Raw genomic sequence first — 6,728 nt, forward strand, 5'->3', positions numbered from 1 at the left:
TAAAGGCATCTACAAACACCTACGACTAACATCCTGCTTCATAGTGACAGACTGAATGCTTCCTCCTCAAGACTGGAAACCAGGCAAGGATGTTCATGATCACCACTCCTGTTCACCCACATCCTGGAAGTCTGCGACAATGCAATAAGGCAGGAAAAGGAAAGAAAAGTCACACAGGTTGGAAAAGGAGAACTACGACTGTCCTTTTTTGCAGGCGTCATAGGATCTACAGCAAGGACAACAAAAACTAAACTCCTAGAGCTAGAAAGTGAATTTAGTAAGACTGTAGGATACGAGATTAACACATAAAAACTAACTGTACTTCAATATAGTAGCAACGTAGAATTGGAAACTGAAATTTTTATAAATTTCAGTTATTTATAAATAAATAAATTTATATCATTTATATAAATGATATAAAAATCATTTATTATAGCTCCTCATAAAAGAAAACTTAGGCATAAATAAAATATGGACAGGATCTGTACGCTGATAACCACAAAATGCTGATGAAAGAAGTCAAAGGAGGGTAAATATATGAAGAAACATAGTATGTTTGTAGTTTGGAAGACTCAACATAGTAAGACGTCAGTTCTCCGCAAATCCAGCTAAAGATTTAACCTAACCACAATCAAAATCCCAACAGTACTTTTTGAAAATCCCTACACTACTTTTTGTAGGTATAGACAAGCTGATTGTAAAATTTGTATGGACAGGCAAAGGATCTAAAATACATTAAAAATTTTGTAAAAGCAGAATAAAGTTGGAGGAGTTATACTCCTCATGTTTAAGACTTCCTATGAAACTATACTAATCAATAGAATCTGACCCAAAGATAATGGAAGAGAATGAAGAATCCAGAAATAGACCCACATAAATATGATCTATTGATTCTGAGCAAAGGTGCAAACCCATTTAAATGCAGACAGGATATTCCTTTCAATAAATGGTGATGTTACAAATAAATTGGACCTAAACTTCACACCTTATACAAAAATTAGCTCAAAATGGATCATAAATCTAAATATAAATCATAACACTATAAAATTTTAGAAGGAAATCTTCATGACCTGGAGTCAGGCTAGGAGTTCTTAGACATGACATCAAAATCACGACTCATAAAAGAAAAATGAGAAATCAGATTTCACAAAAAAATGCTTAAAGTTTTTTCTGTGAAAGACCCTGTTAAGAGAACGAAAAGACACTACGGATGGGGGAAGTATTTGTAAATAACATATCTGGCAAAAGAGTTGTTCCAAATACATCAGAATATATAAAGAACTCTCAAAGCTGAGCAGTAAGAAAACAACTTTTTTTTAATGATCCAAAGATCCGAACAAACACTTCAGCAAAGAGAATATAAAGATGGAAAATAAGCACATGAGAAGATGTCTAGTGTCATTAGCCCTTAGGAAAATAAATAATTAAAGCCACAATAAGACACCAGTACATACCTATGGGAATGGCTAAAAGAAAAAATACTCACATGACCTAGTGCTGGGAGGGATGGAAGCAGCTCAATCTCTTATGAACTGCTGGTGTCACAGTCTGTCAGGGCTGCTATAACAAAACACCATAGACGGGGTGGCTTATAAACAACAGAAATTTATTTCTCACAGTTCTGGAGGCTGGAAGTCCGGGATCGGGTCCCAGTGTGGTCGGTGAGGTCCCTCTTGTGGATGGCAGACATCTCCTTGTGTCTGAACAGAGTGGAAGGGGGTGCTTGCTCTCTGGGGTCTCTTTGATCAGGGCACTAATCCCATTCAAGAGGGCCTCACCTTGCTCTCATAGCCTGATCACCTCCCAAGATCCCACCTCCTAATCCCAAACCCCTTGGGCAATAAGTTTTCAACATAAGAATTTAGGGGGACACAAACATTCCGACCACGGCAGTGGTAGTAATGCAAAATTGTCAGTACCTCTGGAAAACAATGAGTCGCTTTCTTATAAAGTTTGTCCTCTTATAAATCAAGTCACATCAACATTTTTTTCTGGCTTCCTTTACTCATCATGATGCTCATGAGATTCATACTCATGGTCAGTATTTCATTGAGTGAATGCACCAAAACTTATTTTACCCATGATGTTGTTGATGGGCATTTGGAAAGTTTCTAGCTCGGGCTTATGATCTGGAAGCACCTGTGAATGTGTCTTTTTGTGTGTCTCTTGGTGAACATTTCTGTTGGGTAAACACCCAGGACTGGAATCACCGGATCATAAGATGTGTGTGCGTGAGGATTTGGCAGCTGCTGCTAACTGTTTTCCAAAGGGGTTGTTCCAGTTCAAATTGCCACCAGCTGTGGTTCCAAATCCTTGCAAAATTAGCATTTTGTAGCTGTTTGGTTTTAGCCTTAAATTATACTAATGGAAACAAACATAATGTTGCCTTTGTGTGTTTTTCCTGCTTTTCTCCCGTTGAATGTGGAACTTCTCTCCCACCCACCCAAGGGCCCCAGCTCTGGAACAGTGATGTGTTGGTTCCCCCGGTGGCTGGGATGCATCATAACAGGTATGTGGATGCCCTTTCCTCCCAGTCTCATGGGTGCCCCTGAATAAACCATATTTTTATTTATTTTTTTTGGTGAGGAAGATTGTCCCTGAGCTAACATCTGTGCCAGTCTTCTTCTGGTTTTGTATGTGGGACTCCCCCACAGCACGGCTTGATGAGTGGTGTGTAAGTCCACAAAGCCCAGCTGTGGAAGTGGACACAGCAAACTTAACCATTACGCCACTGGGCCAGCCCCTGAACCATATCTTTGATCTGACCCAACTGTGTCTACAGACACATTGTTTACTGTAACAAGCTGCATTAGTTTAGTGTTATTTCCTGTTAGGCATTTTATTTAAAGGAATTTCAGTTAAAGAATCAAATAAAATATTTTTTGTACAGGCAAAATTACTGCAATATACTATATTGAATTAGTATAAAAACAACGATGAACATTACAAATCTTTCTTTTTATACTACTTGATTTATTTAGATGGATTTCTGCAAACAGGACACTCAAATACAGCAATTCTGAATTTTCTTTTAGTAAAATAAAAGCTTGGTATTGTCTTAATAATGACAGTGATATATTAACACTCTGAGTCCATCTACTCCTCAGCAGAGATTTGGCTGAGAGCAGTTCTCAAGCTCTGCACTTTGGAATCCCCTGGGAGCTTTAAAACATATTGATGCTCAGGTCCCACACCCAGAGACACTGCTTCATTGGCCTGGGGAATAGGAATGTTAAAACTCCCAGGGGCTTTAATGGGTGGCAAAGTTTGAGAACTATGATTTAGAGCAGTGGTTCTCAAAGTGTGGTTCCCAGACCAGCAACATCAGCATCACCTGGGAAGTGAGAAGTGCAAAGTCTCAGGCCCCATCCAGATGTGTTGAATCACAAACCAGGGATCTTGGATGACACAGGGTGTCGAAACCCAGAGGCGTCCCTGAGGTGAGCATCGTGCAGGGACCTCACAGGCCCTGACAGACTTGGAGTTTGGGAGGCGAGGTAATTTGTCTGGTTGGATGGAGGCTCCTGTCAGCAGACTCCAGGTTAAATACAGGTGAGGTGTCACAGGCCCCACCTTCCCTCTAGCCAGGCTGAGGAGCCAGCACACCTGGGTCTCAGTGATGATTCTGTCCAACGCAAACAGTGCTCCATCCTCTGCACCCCTCAGACACTCAGTGTGTCACTGCTAGAAAATGGGTTACCTCTTCTATTTCCTCCAATGCCCACGTTTTCATCCTAGAAATGGAGCTCCATAGAAACTAAGACTAGAAACTGTGATCATCCACCTGCCTATTCCTCCAGAGCCCTGGACAATGGTTGCATTCTTTTTACCTTTTGTTCCACACTTTGTTCCTCCTGGACGAGGGAACATCCTGTGTCTCTAGGCCCGAATATATCCCATGCTGTTTCCGGGGTATCTCAAAATGGGTTTCCTCTTCACCTGTTGATTCAGGGACCCCATCTGTCCCTTCAGGCAAATGGACCCCCAGTCCCAATCTCTCCAGATTTCTGTTTGACTTCCTTCTCCCCTCTCTCCAATCCTCACAAGGCAAAGACACTTCTACCCACACCACCTCCATCTCCACCCCAGAGCACCCAGAACAGAGTTAAGCTTGAACTTTACCCATTTGTTGAAGGTCCAAACAATGAACTCACTTCATATACACCCTGAGTCTTTTTCCTGCATGCACAGTGGCTGAGTCTAAAAGCTTCACCTTCTCCAGAGTAAAACACACAGCAGATTCTTATCTTTACCAAGATGCCATGGATACCAATGGACCTACAAGGATCATCATGAGAACCAACAAAGATAGCTCACTATGGATCAAAAGGATCACCATGGGTCCCAACAGATCACCAGTGCTGACCATAGCTGTACGATTGATGGTGCAACCGTTTTGTTTGTTTTGCTACAGGTAACAAAATAAACAGAAATTCTTGCTCTGGTGCCACCCAGGGGGACACAGATGTGGGGTATTTCCAAGACCTACCCTCAGGAAGTCACCACCTTCCTCCCACCTGAGCCGAGCCGGAAATCCAGATGCTGCCACTGGGCATGGTCAGGACACAGCCTGGGATTGTGAGGAGAGGAGGGTAGAGCTTCCTAGGTGATGGCGAAGATTCCCAATTCAGAAGGAGGTGAGGGTGCTGGGACTGCTTGGGTAAGAGGAGAAATGGAATGGAGAAGATGAGGAGGGGAGGAATCCTGTGCTGCTTAATCCATCACTTTCTATTCAGACAGTCAGGGCAAATGCAAACTGTCTCCATTCAGTTATCAAATAATCCATTTTCCATTCACTGGTGTGCCTTTGGTCCCTAGGGGCCCCTAGGGGCAGCACTCCCCCTCCACAAGGCCCAGGGTGTGAGTCTGAATCTTATCTCACCCACTGACCTCAGGATGCCCACAGGGCCTCCCTCTCCTGGGATAGATGGAATGTAGATTCCACCATGTCCTCCCCACAATGTCAGAGTTACTGGGGTGGGGTTCCAGTGTTTTTATGTGTCCCCATCCCTACCAGGGTCTGTCAGATAAGCAGGAGGGGCTTTCTTTGTATCCTGGCTGCCTTTCTCCCCCATCATCCCAAGCATGCCCCTCCAGAGCCTGTCACATGAGTGACCCCCTCCCAAACATGATCTAATGCTCCGTCTGCTCTGCTGACGCTGGCCTGGACAAAGAGGTTTGGAAAATTCGCTAAACGGTACCAGGACATGGTCAGAGAAGTGACTGTGGGCAGACACAGGATCCAGGATGGCGACAAGGGGGCAGCAGAGGAGCGGGAGACTAGAGACAGAGGGGCAGAAAGAAGGGGTGAGGGGTCTCCTCCAGTGTTGGGGCTGTGGGTACCAAAGGAAGGGACACACTTGCTGTCTCTGCAGGAAACAAGGTTTACAAGATGACCATGAACTTTATTAATGTTCAAATTATGAAGTCCAAAACAATGTTCAGATAAGTTAGAATTAAAAACAATGGAACCAGGTTCCTGGATACAAATAAATATATCAACTGAATCTTCTATATAGGACAAATGGATTTTAAAATAAAATACCATCTAAAATATTAGGCAATAATAAAAACGAAGTACTAGAAATAAACCCACAGAAAGAGGTACAGAAGACCTCTCTTGTTAAATAGTAACTTCCTAGAGAGTCTTCTAAACAAACAAACAAATGAATAAATACATAGTAGACTTAGATTGGAAAGATCAGTGTTCTATAAATGTCAGTCAATCCTAAACCATTTATGGATTTGATGCAATTCCAATTAAATTCCCAATGACGCTGGTCAAGGCCCTTAGAAAGCTCTCCGGCAGCTTCCACCAAAGTGAAACCCACACCTAGAGCAGCAATTCCCTGCTGGACCTCGGCACCCGCAGAAATGCCCACGTGTGCCCCAAATAACGGGGCGGGGACACTCAGAGCAGCGCGAACCTGATGGGCGCACCGTGAACAAGCAAACGCCCCCCCCCGCAGGTCGGATGAATGGAGGTGCGTCAGCGCTCAGAGGAGTGACCAGCTGTGAAGACCAACCCGCCACCGCTTCCCGCACTCATGTGGACACCAGGTGCAGGCCGACGACACCCTGGTCCCCTCTGGCCCTGTGGGACCTGCTGGACTTTTGGGGACAGAATCTTCTATAAATCCTGTAACCTCCCAGGGCCCAAGTCGTTCTCATCCACGAAGTCCTCCTCCTCATGGTACCCAGACATGGAGGAGGAGGAGGGTCCCTCAAAGGGGTCCTGGGGTGAGACGAAAGCTGTGAAATCAGGAATTACAACGGGATCTAACGAGAATTCCAAGGCATATGGGTCCTGAGGCCAGGCTGTGGCTGAGGCAGGAGACACTGTGCTCTGCCGTTGGGAAGATCGGGGCTCGTGGGAGGGATGGCTGCAGAAACCTGGACCCTCAGGGAGCGAGGGGCTTGAAGGGGCAGGCACGAGGCTGGGGCTCCAGGGCCCATGGGCACAGCACCGGCTCCCCTGCCTGGCGTCCTGGGCAGCTGCTGCAGGCTAGAGTCGTGAACCACACCTCCCCAGGGGACACAAGGAGGAGCACACAGAGTGGGCAGGGAGGACATGTTGGGTTTCCACATTGTTGCTTTCAAATCTGGGTTTTAGATAATTCCTTAGGTGGTCTGAATGTTGGCTGACTGAAGCCCACAGGGACACGGTGGAAATCCAGATGTTTCTCTAACTTCTCCTCGAGTCAAGAGTCCACACATCCGGTGGGCAC

The sequence above is a fragment of the Ceratotherium simum genome, chromosome 33, assembly GCF_057802395.1.
Source record: "Ceratotherium simum simum isolate JZ-2026a chromosome 33, ASM5780239v1, whole genome shotgun sequence".
Classification (NCBI taxonomy): domain Eukaryota; kingdom Metazoa; phylum Chordata; class Mammalia; order Perissodactyla; family Rhinocerotidae; genus Ceratotherium; species Ceratotherium simum.